This window comes from Orcinus orca, chromosome X (genome assembly GCF_937001465.1).
Source record: "Orcinus orca chromosome X, mOrcOrc1.1, whole genome shotgun sequence".
Taxonomy (NCBI): Eukaryota; Metazoa; Chordata; class Mammalia; order Artiodactyla; family Delphinidae; genus Orcinus; species Orcinus orca.
Window position 1 is genome coordinate 60109760 of NC_064580.1, and position 15240 is coordinate 60124999.

General features: G+C 39.6%; 1 long non-coding RNA gene across 1 annotated transcript; it reads left to right on the plus strand.

Annotated features, from left to right (window-relative positions):
• The first annotated feature begins 322 nt into the window (after window positions 1-322).
• Window positions 323-14088, plus strand: LOC117203647 (uncharacterized). Its single transcript, XR_004486496.2, has 2 exons — window positions 323-10825; window positions 13487-14088. It is a non-coding gene; the product is annotated as an uncharacterized LOC117203647 (long non-coding RNA).
• The last annotated feature ends 1152 nt before the right edge of the window (window positions 14089-15240 follow it).

Below are 15240 nucleotides of genomic sequence, written 5' to 3' on the forward strand. Positions count from 1 at the left end.
GGAAGCTGCCGAGGCCTGGACTTCTGAGGGACCCAGCCCTATGCTCTTGCAGGTGGGATGTGGTTAAAAGCCTCCATCCCACGCTTTCCAGGCTGGTCTGGAAAACTGGTTTGTCTGCCCGTGTGCTGTGGGGAAAATGCTCAGCTAGAAGGGAGAGAAGCATAGTTCTGGTCGGGGCCCTGCCACTGATGGGCTGCTTTGTGGTTTCTCCATCCCTGGGCCTCATTTTCCTCATCTGTCAAGCAAGAATCACTGCCCACCTTACAGAGTCAGCTGACACTGCTTGGAAAAGTGTCCTCAGAGAGCTCAGGTGAGTGGGAAGGCTAGAGGGGGGGAACAGGGGGAAGGGGGAAGAGAAGCTGAGTCTGGAAAAGTGAAATCACTTCCTTAAGAGGGGTACCCACTATGATGTCTCTCTCCCACCTCAATTTGAAACCCTGCCCTGACACTTATTGGCTGTGTGGTCTTGGGTAAGTCTCCCGACCCTTCCGTACCTTAGTAAACCAGGCCTTAAATCAACCCTACTTACTAACCCTTGAGATAACGTGTATAAACGAGGTAAGTTTTGTAAAGCACCCAGCTAGGGTGAGGGAAGGGAGGGAGGAAGCACTGTTACGAGGAGGAAACGCCTGCAGGAGTCCTTAAGCACAGCTGCCACCAGCTACCAGCCCCAGACTCCACCCCCATGAATAATGAACTGATATTGATCCCCTGGTTGGGAAATTCCCTGTGACCTGTGATAAAAATACACCCAGTCTGCAAGCCTCCAACTTGACTGGTTTGCACCAGCCAGAGCTGAGCTCATCTGCACACCCCTGCCCAGCCCGCAGCCCCCAGAGGGAGAGCTCAGTTGGACAGGGCATCAGAGACCAAGCGCCAGCTGGTGCCCACCGTCTCCTCCACTCCATGGCCAGGGACAAAGGGATCAAAGGAACAGGCTCGTCCATGGCAGGAGCCCCCTGTAGCCAGGCCCCTGGAAGAGGAGATAGAACACAGACCTGGATTTCAATCCAGCCTCCACCACTTCCTGCAAGTGCCTCAGTTTTGCCGGCTGTAAACTGGAGATGGTAATTCCTTCCTCACAGAATTAGTCCTAGATTCAAACAAGTTGAGGTATGCAAAGTACCCAGTGCAGTGCCTGCCAAGAAGAGATGCTCAATAAACAGCAGCTCAGGCCTTGCCATTCTCCCTCCTGTTGCCTTATCCTTGCTGTGAAACTCAGGACTGTTTCACAGAAGAATGAAACTGAGTGACTAGTTTTTTTCTAATGAGACTCTTATTGAGATATAATTCACAAACCATAAAATTCACCAATTTAGACTGCACAATTCAGTGGTTTTTAGGAAATTCACAGAGTCGTGTGACTATCACCATTATCTAATTTTAGAGCATTTTCATCAACCCCAAAAGAAATCCTGTACCCAATTCCCATCTTCCCCACCCCATGCCTCTGACAACCACTAATTTACTCCCTATCTCTATGGATTTACCTCTTCTGGAAATTTCATACAAATGAAATCATAGACTACGTGGCATTTGTGTCTGGTCTCTTCCACTTAGCATAATGTTTTCAAACTTCATCCATGCTGTAGCATGAAACTGTACTTTGTTCCTTTTCACAGCTGAGTAATGTTCCATCATATGGATAAACCACATTTTGTTTATCCATTCATCAGTTGATGACATTTGGGTTTTTTCCACTTTTTGGCTATTATGAATAATGTTGTTATGAAGCTTCATGTACAAGTTTCTGTGTGGACATGTGTTTTCATTTTTCTTGGGTATATATATATATATATATATATACACACACACACACACACACACACACATATATATATATATGAGTGATGTTGTTGGATCATATAGTAATTCTATGTTTAATTTTTTGAGGAACTTCCAAATAGTTTTCTAAAGCAGTTGCCCCATTTTATATGTCTACTAGCAGTGTATGATGGTTCCAATTTCTCCACATCCTTGCCAACCCTTGTTGTTAATTGTCTTTTTGGTTATAGCAATTGCAGTGTGTATGAACTGGTATCTCATTGTGGTTTGATTTCTCTGATGTCTAATGATGCTGAGCATCTTTTCGTGTGTTCTTGGCCAGTGGTATATCTTCCCTGAGAAATGATCTATTCAGATCATTTCCCAAGTTTTTAATTGGATTGTTTGTCTTTTTATTTTTGAGTTATAAGAGTTCTTTATTCCAAGTATAAATCCTTTATCAGATATATGGTTGGCAAATATTTTCTCCCATCTGGTGATGTGTATTTGTCTTTTTTGTTTTCTTGATGGTGTCCTTTGAAGCACAAAAGTTTTTAATTTTGATAAGGTCCAACTTGTCTATTCTTTCTTTTTCACCTGTATTTTTGGTCTCATGTCTAAGAAACCATAAGAACCTAATCCAAAGTCACTGTTTTCTTCTAAGAGTTTTATACTTTTAGCTCTTACATCTAATACGTTTTGAATTAATTTTTTAATATGGTATGAGGTAAGGGTCCAACTTTATTATTTTGCCAGTTTTCCCACTACTATTTGTTGAAAAGACTATTCTTGTCCCCACTGAACTGTCTTGGCACTCTTGTTGAAAATCAATTGATTGTACACGCAAGAGTTTATTTCTGGACTCACAATTCTATTCCATTTGTCTCAATGTCTATCCTTCTGTCAGTATCACACTGTCTTGATTACTGTAGCTTTGTAGTGAGTTTCGAAATCGAGGAAGAGTGTTCCAATTTTGTTCTTCCCTTTCAAGTTTGTTTTGACTATTCTGGATTCGTTGTAATTTCACATGAATTTTAGGATCTGCTTATCCATTTCTAAAAACAAAAGCTGGTTATTTTATAAGGATTGCACTGAATCTATAGATCAATTTGGAGCTCAATGCCATCTTAATATTAAGCCTTCCAATACATGAACATGTCATGTCTTTCCATTTATCTAGGTCTTCTTCCATTTATTTGAGCAACCTTTTATAGTTTTCAATGTATAGGACTTGTACTTCACTCATTAAATATATTCCTAGTTGTTTTTTGTTCTTTTTGATGCTACTGTAAATGGAACTATTTTCTTAATTTCTTTTTCAGATAGTGCATTGCTAGTGTGTAGAAATACAATTAATTTTTATATATTGATTTTGTATCTTGCAACCTTGCTGAACTTGGTTATTAGTTCTAATAGTGTTGTGTGTGTGTGTGTGTGTGTGTGTGTGTATTCCTTGGGATTTTCTCTATAAAAGTCATACCATCTGTGAATAGAGATAATTTTACCTCTTTCCAGTCTGGATGCCTTTATGAACATTTATTTCTTGCCTAATTGCCCTGGTTAGAACCTCCAATACAATGTTTAACAGAAGTGGTAAAAACAGATATCCTTGTCTTGTTTCTGATCTTAGGGCAAAGCATCTAGTCTTTTACCATGAAGTATGATGTTGGCTGTGGGTTTTTGGTAGATGTCCTTGATCAGATTGAGGAAGTCTCCTTCTATTCCTAGTTTGTTTAGTGTTTTATCATGAAAGCTTGTTGGATTTTGTCGAAAAGCTATTTCTGTGTCCAATGAGATGATTGCATTTCATTTGTCCTTTATTCTATTAACATAGTGTACATTGACTCATTTTTGGATGTTAAGGCAATCTTGAATTCCTGGGATAAATCCCACTTTGTCTTGGTGTATAAATCTTTTTATAAGTTGTTGGATTTTGTTGCTAGTATTTTGTTGAGTATTTTGGAGTCTATATGCATTGGACTGTAGTTTTCTTGTGATGGTTTTGGTTTTGGAATCAAGGTAATACTGACGTCATAGAATGAGTTGGGAAGTGTTCCCTATTAATCTTTTTTGGGGAAGAGATTGTGAAGAATTAGTATTATGTTTTCTTTATGTTTGATAGAATTCACTAGCAAAGTCATCTGAGTCTGAGCTTTTTCTCTATGGGATTTTAAAAAATTACTAGTTCAGTCTCTTGTTATAGTCTATTCAAAAAATTTTAATTTCTCTCACATAAGTTTCAGCAGTTTCCCTCTAGAAATGTGTCCCTTTCATCTAGTTTATTTAATTTTTTGGCATGCGGTTTTTCATAATATTCCTTCATATAGTCCTTCTTATTTTTGTAAGGATGGTAGTCATGTCCTGCTTTCATTTCTCATTTTAGTAAATTGAGTCTTCTCTCTCTTTTTCTTCCTCAGCCTAGTTAATAGTTTGTCGATTCTGTTGATATTTTCAAAAAAACAACTTTAAATTTTGTTGATTCTCTCTATTGTTTTTCTATTCTTTATTTGATTCATTTCTGCTCTAAACTTTATTATTTCCCACCTTCTCCTGCTTGAGGTATAGTTAGCTCTTCTTTGTCTAGTTTTTTAAGGTGAAAGATTAGGTTATTATTGTATTTGAATTCTTTTCTAATATGGGCACTTACAACTATAAATATTCCTCTAAGTATTGCTTTAGGTGCATCCCATACATTTTGGTATGTTGTGTTTCTGTTTTCATTCATTTCAAAGCATTTTCTTATTTCTCTTGTAGTCTTTCTTTGACCCATTGATTATGTAGGAGTGTGTTAATTTCTACACATTTGTGAATTTCCCAAATTTCCTCGTTTTATTGATTTTTAATTTATTTTCATTTTGAGTGGAGAACATACTTTGTATTATTTCAATTATTTTAAACTTATTGAGGCTTGTTTTATAATCTAATATATGATCTACCATGGAGAATGTTCCATGTGCACTTGAGAAGAGTATGCATATAGCTGTTGTTGAGTGGAGTGTTCTATAACTGTCTATTAGGCTGGTTAATAGTGTTGTTCAAGTCATGTACATTTTTATTGATCTGCCTAGTTGTTCTATCTAATATTGAAAGTGGGGTATTGAAGTCTTCAAAAATTATTGTTGAATTGTTTATTTCTTCCCTCAATTCTGTTGGTGTTTGCTTCATGTAATTTGGAGCTGTTTTATTAGGTGCATATACATTTATATTTTTTATACCTTCCTGATGAATTGACCCTTTTATCATTATAAAACATAATTTTTTTAGTAACAACTTGTCTTAAAGTGTATTTTGTTGATATTAGTATAGCTACTTCAGCTATCTTTTGGTTGCTGTTTGCATGATATGTCTTTTTCCATCCTTTTATTTTCAACAAATTTGTGACTTTAAATCTAATATATGCCTCTTTTAGACAATATATAGTTGATCATGGATTTGCAAAATCCGTTTTGCCAATCTCTATCTTTTGATTGAGGCATTTAATTCATTTACATTTAATGCAATTACTGATATGATTGGAATCATACCTGCCATTTGCTATTAGTTCTCTATACGTTTTGTGTCTTTTTTGTTCCTCTATTCCTCCATTACTGCCTTCTTTTGTGTTAGTTAGATATTTTAGTGTACGATTTTTATTCTCTTGTCATGTATTTTACCATGTATTTTTGAGATTTTTTTTTTTTTTAGTAGTTGTCCTGGAGATTACAATTAAGATCTTAATTTAAAGCATTCTAGTCTGGATTAATGCTAACTTAATATCAATAGTATACAAACTTTGCTCCCACATAGTCATTCCCTCCTCCCTCCTTTGTGCTGTTATTGTAATATAAATTTCAATTTTATACATTATAAGCCCATTAACACAATTTTATTGTTATCTTATGCCATTGTCTTTTTAAAATATTTTACATAATTTATTTTTCTGTTCACACTTATAACTCCATTCCACATCCCCATCCCTCAGGAGTATATTCTAATTTAATGTATTTTTATGTTTGTATGTGTGTGGGGTTTTTGTTGTACCATTGTCTTTTAAGTCAGAAGAAAAGCATTACAAATGAAAATGCAATCGTATTGTCATTTATATACCTATGTAGTTACCTTTAATAGTACTCTTGATTTCTTTCTGTGGATTCAAGTTACCATGTAGAGTCCTTTCATTTCAGCCTGAAGAACTCCCTTTAATATTTCTTGTAGGGAAGGTCTGGTGCTGAAATATCAGTAGGTAGGTCTAGTAATGGAATATCAGTTTGTTTGTTTTTTAAAACTTGGAATGCCTTAATTTCTCCTTAATTTTCAAGGATAGTTTTGCTGGACAGAGAATTCTTGCTTGGCAATCTTTTTCTTTCAGCAGTTTGATTAGTCATTCCACTGTCTTTCAGCCTCTGTGGTTTCTGATGAGAAGTTAGCTTCTCATAATCTCATCAGTCTTATTACTGATCACTTGTATGTGATTTTTCTCTTACTGCTTTCAAGTTTCTCTCTTTGTCTTTGACTTTTATCAATTGACTATGACATGTCTAGGTGTGGATCTCATTGCATTTATCCTATCTGAAGTTCATTGAGCTTCTTGAATACGTAGATGGGTGTTGTATTTTTTTAACCAAATTTGGGACTTTGGATTATTATTTCTCTTCTGCTTTCTTTCTCTCTTCTCCTTCAGGGACTACCATTATGCATGTGTTGATACACTTGATGATGTCACATGTGTCTTTGAGGCTCTGTTCATTTTGCTTCATTTTAAAAAAAATTTTTTTAGTCTTCAGACTGGAAAATCTCAGTTTAAGTTCAAGTTTGCTGATTCTTTCCTCTGTCAGCTCAAATCAGCTGTTGACCCCCTCTAGTGAATTTTTCATTTCAGTTACTGTACTTTTCAAGTTGAGAATTTCTATTTGGCTCTTGTGTGTGTGTGTGTGTGCACGCGTGTGTATGTGTTAAAATATACATAACATAAAAATCACAATTTTACCCATCTTTTTTGGTAGCAAGTATAAATTTATTATACATATCTTTATTAAAATTTGGTTTTATTGTGGTAAAATATACATAACATAAAACTTACCATTATAACCATTTTAAGTGTACATATTATTGGCATTAAGTACATTCACATTGTTGTGCAGCCATCACTACCATTTATCTCCAGAAAACAATAACTCTCCATTCCTCCCTCTCTTCAGATCCTGGTAACCACCATTCTACTTTCTGTCTCTATGAATTTGATTACTCTAGGTATCTCACATAAGTTGAATCATACAACATTTATCTTTTTCTGTCTGGCTTATTTCATTTAGCATAATGTCTTCAGGGTTTATCCATGCTACAGTATTTGTCAGAATTTCCTTCCTTTCTAAGGCTGAATAATATTCCATTGTACATACATTTTGTTCATCCCTTCATCCATTGATGGACATTTGGGTTGTTTCCAGCATTTGACTATTGTGAATAATACTGCTATGAACATAGGTGTACGAGTATCTGTTCAAGTCCCAGCTTTCAATTATTTTTGGTATATACCCATAAGTGGAATTGCTGGATCATATAGTAATTCTATTTTTTTTTCTCTTACTGCTTTCCACAGCAGCTGCACCATTTTACATTCCCACCAGCAGTGCACAAGAGTTCTGATTTCTCCTCATCTTGGCCAATGCTTATTATTTTCTGTTTTGTGATTTTTTGGTTTTGGTTTTAAAAAAAAAATAACCATCCTAATGGTTGTAATGTCTGAAGTAATGTCTCTTTGTGGTTTTGATTTGCATTTCCCTAATGATTAATGATATTGAACATCTTTTCATGTGCTTATTGACCATTTATATATCTTCTTTGCAGAAATGTCAATTCCTTTGTCCATTTTTGAATTGGGTTGTTTGTTTTTTTGTTGTTGTTGTTGGGTTTTAGGAGTTCTTTATATACTCTGGATATTAATCTCTTATCAGCTATGTGATTTGCAAATATTTTTCCTATTCTATAGGTTGTCTTTTCATTCTGTTGATAGTATCCTTTGATGTACAAAAGTCTTTAATTTTGAAGTCCAATTTGTCTATTTTTCCTTTGTTGCCTGTGCTTTGATGTCAATCCAATGCCATTAAGATTTCCTCCCATGTTTTCTTCTAAGAGTTTTAGAGTTTTAGCTCTTATGTTTTGGTCTTTGATCAATTTTGAGTTAATTTTTTATATGGTGTTAGGTAAGGGTCCAATTTCATTCTTTCACACATGGATATCCAGTTTTCCTGGCACCATTTCTTGAAAAGACTGTCTTTTCCCTACTGAATGGTTTTAGCATCTTTGTCAAAAATCATTTGGCCATATACACTAGGGTTTATTTCTGGGCTCTCTATTCTATTCCATTAGTCTATATGTCTGTCCTTATGCCAGTATTCCACTGTTTTGGTTACTATAGCTTTGTAGTAAGGTATGAAATCAGGAAGTGTAAGTACTCTGAATTTGTTCTTCTTTTTCAAGAGTATTTTGGCTATTTGAGCTCCCTGAACTTGCAATGAACTTTAAGATGCTTTTCCTATTTCTGAAAAAAACAAAACAAAACAAACAAACAGAAAAACACTGTTGGGATTTTGACAGAGATTGCATTGAATCTGTAGATCTCTTAGGGTAAATATTGTCATCTTAAGAATATTAAGTCTTTCAATCCACGAACATGGGATATTTTTCACTTTACATGTCTTCTTTCATTTATTTCAGCAACATTTGTAGTTTTCAGTGTATGAGAATTTTGCCTCCTTGCTTAAGTTTATTCCCAAGTATTTTATCCTTTTTGATGCTATTGTTAATGGAATTGTTCCCTAAATTTCCTTTTTGGATTGTTCATTGTTAATGTATAGACACACAATTGATTTTTTGTTGTTGTTGATTTTGTATCCTGCAATTTCGCTGAATTTATTTATTAGTTCTAACAACTTTTTGTGGAATCTTTAGGGTTTTCTACATATAAGATCATGTCATCTGCAAACAGAAATAATTTGACTTCTTCCTTTTCAATTTGGATGCCCTTTAATTCTTTAGGCATGATTTCCTCCAGTTTTTAAGAAACATACTCCTATATTAACCTTATATTCTGCAACCTTGTTATAATTGCTTATTAGTTCCAGGAGTCTTTGTTGATTCTTTAGGATTTTCTATGTGGACAATTATATCACCTGTGAACAAAGACTTTTTATTTCTTCCTTGCCAATATGTATACTTTTTTTGGTCTTATAGCATTAGCTAAGTCTTCCAGTACAATGTTGAATGGGAGTGGTGAGAGCAGACATCCTTGCCTGTTCCTGATATTAGGGGGAAAGCATCTAGTTTCTCATCATAAATTATGATGTTAGCTGTACGTTTTTTGTAGATGTTCTTTATCAAGAGAGTTTTTATCATTAATTGATCAAGTGCTTTTTCTGCATCTGTTGATATGATCATATAATTTTTCTTCTTTAGCCTGTTGGTGTGATAGATTACATTAACTGATTTTTTAAAAAAATATTTATTTATTTGGCTGTGTCAGGTCTTAGTTGTGACACGAGATCTTAGTTGTGGCATGTGGGATCTTTCGTTGTGGCATGTGGGCTCTCTAGTTGTGGCACGCAGGCTCTAGAGCACACATGCTTAGTTGCCCTGCGGCATGTGGGATCTTAGTTCCCCGACCAGGGATTGAACCTGTGTCCCCTCCATTGGAAGGCAGATTCTTAACCACTGGACCCCCAGGGAAGTCTTTACATTAACTGATTTTTGAGGAGCATATTTTGTAATAGCTGATTTAAAGTCTTTGCCTGGTAAGTCCAACATCTTCTTCAGGGACAGTTTCTTTTGGCTACTTTTCCTGTGTATGGGCAATACATTTTTACTTTGTATGTATCATAATTTTTTGTAGAAAACTTGACATTTCAATACTATAATGTGGCAACTCTGGAAATCAGTTTCTCCCCTCTCCTCAGGGTTTGGTTTCGTTACTGCTTGTTTTAGTTGTTGTTGTTTGCCTATTTAGTGACTTTTCCTAACTAATTCTGTAAAGTACATTTTCTGTCATATGTGGCTCCTGAAGTGAATGCTTGGTTAGCTTAGTGGTCACTAATGACTGAACAGAAATTTCCTTAAATACTTTGAATGAGTGATCATCAACCCTTTGATGAGAGGCTGTGTGTGTGTGTTTGTGCGTGTGTGCATGTGCGTGTGTGTGTCGGGTTACTCCTTCAATGCTCTAGCAGTTTGCAATCCTGCCTTTGCCATCACTTTCTACCTCCACCAAGCCCCAATGTCAGCCAGACGTGAAAAAGTAGGGCCTTTTCAGGTGTATTTGGTGCATGCACACAGCCCTGCAAATGCAAGTGGCCTCCTAGATCTTCAGGAATATGACATGTCAGGGCATTTCAAAACCCCCTATTAACTTCTCATTCCCCAGATCTTCCTTTTAAGTTTTTTGACCAGATAGTCTCTTCTTTCCCCCAATTGGTACTGCTGCTGTGGTATTAAACAGTTGTTACTGGTTGTTTTCAATAAATGCTCTAGGGGTAGGATCTTTCCCACTGAGTGGACTCTGAGCTAGGTCAAATAAAAACTCTGTGAATGATACTTTTCCAAGGAGCTGCTAGACAGGTCAAGTAGTGACAATTCTCTAGGAATTGGGCTTTTTGAGGATCTTCAAACCTGGTATGCTCCCTCTGGGTGTTGCTAGACTACTAGTTTTCCAGGCTACTATGGAGCTTGGGAGAAAGAGATGAGAATAGGACAAGTCCAAACCTCACAAATCTCACTGTTCTTACCAAGAATCAGCAGTTTTGTTTTTTTTTTCAAATAATGCTCCTCATATCATTGCAAACTTTTGGTTACTTTCCAAGGTTCTGGAAAAGTTGATTTTAACCATTTGTTCTGGAGTTCTTACTGCTTTTAAGGAGTAGCAGATTTTTGGAGGCCCTTACCCCACCATTCCTGATGTCCTGCTCTGAATGACTCTGGATAGACAGACGTCTGTGAATGAAGCAACAGCATGCGCAAAAGATGGAGATATGAAAGTTCATGACTTATTTAAGACTAGCAAGTGACCCTGAGTGACTGGACCATATGGAAGGTGAGGAGGAAGTATATTATTCACAGCATTCTTCATGTTGCATGTAACTCAAATCCAACTGACATAGGCATCAGGTTTTTAAAAGAAGGATATTAATCAGCTCACAAAGTTGGTAAGGTCATGGGTAGGTCTAGCTTCAGGCACAGCTGGATCTGGAGACTCATGCAATCATTAAGACTCAGTCTTGTGCTCTTGTTCTCTCAGTTCTGCTCTCTTGTGGTTACTAGATGGTGGCCAACAGGTCCAAGTTAACACCCTCAAACTCCAAATTCAATGTAAAGAGAAACGATCTCTTCCCAACAATTCTTTCAAAAGTCCCAGAACTAAGTTTCTAAATTAATTGTGCCCACCTGTAAACTAATTTCTATGCCAAGGGACATGGAGCGAGGTCTGAATCACGTGCTCTTCCCTTGAGCCAAGAGTGGAGTCAGCCTCTAACTGAACCACAGAGACTGAGAATGGGAGTGAGGTAGTTCCTTAAGGAATATATAGATTATCTTACCAGAAGCTGGATAATTTACTGTATAGCACAAGGAACAGGGAACTATATTCAATATCTTTTTTTTTTTTTTTTTTTTTTGCGGTAAATGGGCCTCTCACTGTTGTGGCCTCTCCCGTTGTGGAGCACAGGCTCCGGACGCGCAGGATCAGCGGCCATGGCTCACGGGCCCAGCCGCTCCGTGGCATGTGGGATCTTCCCGGACCGGGGCATGAACCCGTGTCCCCTGCATCAGCAGGCGGACTCTCAACCACTGCGCCACCAGAGAAGCCCTTCAATATCTTATAATAACTATAATGGAAAAGAATCTGAAAAAGAAAAAAATACATATATATATAACTGAATCACTTTCCTGTATATCTGAAACATTGCATATCAACTTTATTTCAATAAAAAATAATTTAAAAGTTTTAAAAAGAAGTTGGATAATAAGGGCTAATCAAGAAAAAACAGTAAACATACTCCTTAGGAGGAGTGGTAGAAGCTGAAACTAGGAGACTCTAGAGAGAGCTTGCCGTCTCCGGCATCCCCCCACAGCCCTGACAAACCACTCAACAAACATTAGTTGAGGATGTGCTTTGTGCCAGGGTCTGTGCTATGTACTGGGATACCAACCCTCATGGAGGTTCCAGTATAGTTTTAGACACTCTCAACCTACAGCAAGTCTCCTGCTGAGACTTTCCTAAGACATCATTTTGTCCAAATCTTTAATTACCTAGACTAGAAAATTGGTACTCAGCAAATCATTGACAGAGCTGAACCAAAGACCAGGTTGGCCTCTTTGTACTACAGACATGGACCACCTTCATTCTTCAACTTGTCTTTCCAAGCCACCTTCCCAGAGTCTCCCTACCCCTGCTGGTACCTCCAACAGAATACTAACTGCTCCTGGATTGACTCTAATTAACCCTTTATTTAGGCTCAATGTTGAATTCTTTCCCTTGCTGTCTTGTCTTCTGTCCAGACCCAATATGTCTGCCTCCTGTCTCTACACTATTGGGTATCACATTCCACCTTCTCTTGCTAACCATTAAGGCTCATTTGCAAGTAGCCACTTTTACATGTGACCCTCTGTGGGCAGCCCGAGGCAACTCTCAGGTATAGTATGAATCAAGGGGTGTTAGTCACACCCCACTCTGGGGAGCATGGAAATCCCTCTGATCCCCACTCTCAGGGGAACTCCCTGATGGGCAGAGCTGTCACTCTTCCCACTCCTGACCTAACCAACGAGAAGAGATGTAAAGAAGAGGCCACAGAATCACCCTGGGTGTTACCTGAGTAAACTGTCTCTGTCCTCCTCAGGACCTGGATCTCTCCAGGCCCATCCATCAGTGAGGTCATCTGTGCATGCTCTGCAGCAGGGCAGGGCAGCTCTGGCCCTTTCTTTTATTGATTGATTTCATTGAGCTCTATGAAGCAGCAGTTTTTTTCTGTTTTTCCAAATGCTTTATTCCCAGCATTTAAACCAATGCCTGGTACATATAAGGAGCTTATTAAATATTTGTTGAATAAATAAATGAATGGATAGTCCTGACTAATCAGAATTTTAGGCAGTGTTCTAGTCATACAAAATCAGAACGAGGAAGTTACTTAGACCACTTCATCTAACTGCCCACTCTCATTTGACAGGTGGGAGACTGAGGCTCAGAGAGGGAAAAGGACTTGCCCAAAGTCACAGAGGGGGTTAGTTTAGTCAGAAATCAGTACTTTAACCCATAGAATCAGGGAACCTTCCATGGGCTGTTTTCTTGGTACCTATTGTCTCCTACAAGGAAGCACACAGCTGAGCCTCTCCCCTCACCCCCATCATCCCCTGCCCTGCCCATCTGTCTACCTCAACGTCCCACTCTGCATCTCGTGGGGTTGGGGTTGGGGTCTGACCCTGAGGCAGTGTTGCTTCAGCTCCATGGGGGCTCCCTTAGGAGTACCCTGCCCTGTGGCTCTTTCTTGGAGGTGGAGGACCAGCTATGGTTGAGGGGAACTATGACCAACTGTGGAAATGAGGAGAAGGGAGTGGTCATGTGGGGTGAGGGGAATAGGGTGGTGATGAGTAGCGGGTATTGACAGCCTACTTCATCCTAGGCATCACACTAGGCATCTCATATTCTCTCACTTATCCTTAACACTTTGAATAAGTAAGTATTCTTTTCCTCATTTTGCAGATAGGAAGCTGGAACTCAGAGAAGACAAGTGACTCGCCTAAGGTCACATAGCCAGTAAGCAGCAGAGCAAGGATTCAGATCCAGGACTGTTGGCCACTAGAGTCTGGAGTCTTTCTTTTATGTTGTCTCCAACCATCTCTCAGGAGACTCCAATTCTAGACTGGGTCCCAGTCAGGGGCTCAGAGCTGAAAGCCCCTTTTTCAGACCCTTATGTACATACCCTGCGGGAGCAGCAGGTCTGGACCAGGCCATGGTAGGCATGGAACTCCAGCAGGAATGTCAGCGGACTCCTGTACTGCCTGACCCAGGGCATCCTTTCTCTCTGTCCCAGGCCTGTAGAGCTGGGCTTATTTTCAGGGCTGGATGAGTGGATTTTTCCCAATGGAGTGTGGATAGTCCACAGTTGGGCCAAATGGAGGCCCCTCCCTCCCATAGGAGAAAAGGGGAAAGGGGGAAGGGGAGCAGAGCAGCCTTCCAGAAAGGATAGCTTTGCTGAGTTTCAGCCTAATATCCTGGAGCTATTCCTAGGTAGATTGTGGTCAGTGGAATTATGCTTTTATCAGGCTGCTGGGAGTTTCAATAAAATCTTTATGGCCTGGAAAGTTCTCTTTATGGAAATCAGATTATTGAGGTGCCTGCTGGGGGGAGGGCTTCACCAGCCTGCCTTGCTCCCCACTGCCTCCCTCCTCCCCTTCAGAACAGCTCCCCCACTCAGCTCCTTTCCTCCCCTCCCCACAAGCCCCCAGCTCCCAGGGACATTTGAGCTCCTCACACCGAGACATGAAGAGGGCTTTGGCAGGTAGAGGGGCACTGAGAGGGCGCATCAAAGGTGCTAGTGGGACTGCAAAATTAATGCTGCAAAATAGCCCACTCCCATTCTCCCACCGTCACCCCCGTTGAAGAGCCCTGGTTTTGCCATTTCTGGGTCAATCTTCCTCTGCTCTTGGCTCCCTCTGTTGGCAGACCCAAGATTCTGGGCCTTAGCACACAGCTGAGCAACTCCCCCCATCCCCCCCCATCCCCAGCCCTGCCCATCTGTCTAGAGAGCCTTCCTGCCCGGCACCTTGTGGGGCCTGAGTTTGGGTTGAACCCCAAGGTAGTGTTGCTCCAGCTCTAGGGGAGCTTTCTTGAGAGTGCCCTGCCCTGTGGCTCTTTCTTGGGGGTGGAGGAGCAACTATAGTTGAGCCCCCCCCCACTCCACCCTATAAACCGCCTGCTTGGGGAGGACCTGCCCTAGGAGGTTTTCCTTGTGGCTTTCTAGGAGGTTTTAATTTAGCAAAAGGAAAGTGTTTTGGGCCGAATGGTCTCTTTCAGGGCTAGAGTCTTTAAAAAGCCCTCTGAAATGTGGTGCTTTTGCCTACCGAAGCTCTCTCACTGCCTGCATCCCAGCATCCTCCCTGGGAGATCTTCCATTAAGTTTCTAATTCAAGAGGCATCCTGTCCTCCGAGGAATGATTGAAGGACCTGGAAAAGAGAAGACTGAAGGGGCCAGAGGCTTTGTGTTCAGCCCTTTGACGGGCTGTCATGGGACAGAGGAAGCCGATGTGTTCTGTGTGGTTCCAGCAGTAGGGCTAAACCATGCCCCTGTTGGTATTTTTACCCTATTATCATCTGGAATCATCCAAACAACAATATGAGGTAAGGAGTATTGTCCCCAGTTTACAGATGAGGAAACTAAGACCCAGGTCCACACAGCTAGGAAGGGGCGGGCTGCCTTTCAAAGCCAGGTCATCTGACATCAAATCTAGCATTCT